We start from the raw sequence: 1,768 nt of genomic DNA on the forward strand, positions 1-1,768 counted from the left end.
TACCACTTAAAGACAGGTTCACTGCCTTTGTGTGCTCAAATTATTAATAAAAAGTAGGGATAAAACTAGTTGAATAAACACACATCAAGTTTTTGGCGCCGTTGTCGGGGAACGGTTCTAAATAATTAAGCTAATTCCTAATTTTTTCGATCCTTTGTGTGAGTTTACTTGCATAAAGTTCATTTATTGCAATTTAGTAACTAGTAATTAGGCTTTAGTATCTGTTTTAGTTAGGTTAAAACTTAAAACTTTTTTTTGAAATATTACTGATACTCGCCGAGTGCACTCGCACCTACTCGGCGAGTAGCAGTTTAGTCAGCAATTTTTTTTACAATCTTTTTGTTCTTTTTACGTGTTTTTTATTTGATCAATTTCAGGACTCTCGTGACCAGAGGAGCAAACACACCACTGGTACCCCCGTTTGAAGACCCCGAATCCGCATTCAAAAAGAAACAAAGGGAAGGACGTGGAGAGTTCAAGCACACCAAAGAAATCACCATTGTCCAACTTGAAGACTGTTTTTGGGAAAAAGAAGAGCAGTAAATCAGGAGCTTCTAGCGCTTCCTTGACAATTGAGGAGCCAATTCAAGAAGATATTGGATACGAGACCGAGGAAGAAGAGGAGGCAACGTACGAACAAGAAACCGAATCGGAGGAAGAATTAGCATTCACTATGGCTAACATTGATGAAATTCCCATGGGAGAATGGAATAAGAGGATGCGCGACGACCATGGCCCGGGACTTGTGCAACCCGCAATTCCCGCAAATGCTACCTTCGAGCTAAAAGGTCATATCCTAGCTGCACTCAAGGAAATACCTTTCTATGGGAAAGATCATGAAGATGCCTACAAACATTTGGATGAAGTAAATGATGTTGCTGATTACTTCAACATTCCAAATGTAACCCGCGAAACTCAACTACTTCGGATGCTTCCGGTAACCTTCAAGGGAGCTGCTAAAGACTGGCTCAAATCACTTCCCCCCGGGTCAGTCACTACTTGGGCCAGAATGAAGGAAGAATTTATAGATCACTTTTGCCCACCATCCAAAATAGCCAAACTCAAGAAGGCCATTGCAAACTTTGAACAGCAAGCTGGAGAGTCTTTATATGAAGCATGGGAGAGGTACAAAAGTCTGCTACGAAATTGCCCACACCATGATCTAAACAGCCAGCAAGAAGTTTCCATCTTTTATGATGGAGTCAATGTCACAACCCGGCAGTTGCTAGACTCACAAGGCCCACTTACAAAGAAGCCACCCCCGGTGATTAAAGAATTGATTGAAGAATTCTCTAAACACTCTAGAGAATACCACAACCCTAGGAATGATGTCACGAAGGGAGCCGCGTACGCTGCTACTGAAGATTTATCCGCGGTCATGGCCATGTTAAAAACCATGGATAGGAGAATGGACAAAATGGATCAAACTATCCATGCCATACGGGTGGGTTGTGAAAACTGCAATGGACCTCACCTCACTAGAGATTGCGATTTGGATGAGAACGGCAACAAAAAGGCACAAGTATGTTATTCGAGTGGTGACCGGTATGATGAGGACTGGCGCAAACAAAAGAAGGAGTGGCTGCCTTACGAAGAGTATAAGAAGGCCAAGGAGGAGAAGTACAGACAAAAAGGAAGAGGCTTTTACCAAAAGGAGGAGCCGGTGCAAGAGAGGAAGCCAAGCTTGGAAGATATGCTAACTAAATTTGTGGCCGCTTCAGAGAAAAGACATAGTGACCATGATGTTGCTATCCAAGAAACAAGAACA

General features: G+C 42.5%; 1 non-coding gene across 1 annotated transcript; it reads right to left on the reverse strand.

Moving 5' to 3' along the window:
- Positions 1-1,057: 1,057 nt before the first annotated feature.
- On the reverse strand, positions 1,058-1,164 carry LOC145096610 (small nucleolar RNA R71). The gene has a single exon (XR_013703986.1). It is a non-coding gene; the product is annotated as a small nucleolar RNA R71 (small nucleolar RNA).
- Positions 1,165-1,768: the final 604 nt, after the last annotated feature.

The sequence above is a fragment of the Lactuca serriola genome, chromosome 3 (assembly GCF_051521515.1).
Source record: "Lactuca serriola cultivar US96UC23 chromosome 3, Lser_US96UC23_V15, whole genome shotgun sequence".
NCBI classification, from domain to species: domain Eukaryota; kingdom Viridiplantae; phylum Streptophyta; class Magnoliopsida; order Asterales; family Asteraceae; genus Lactuca; species Lactuca serriola.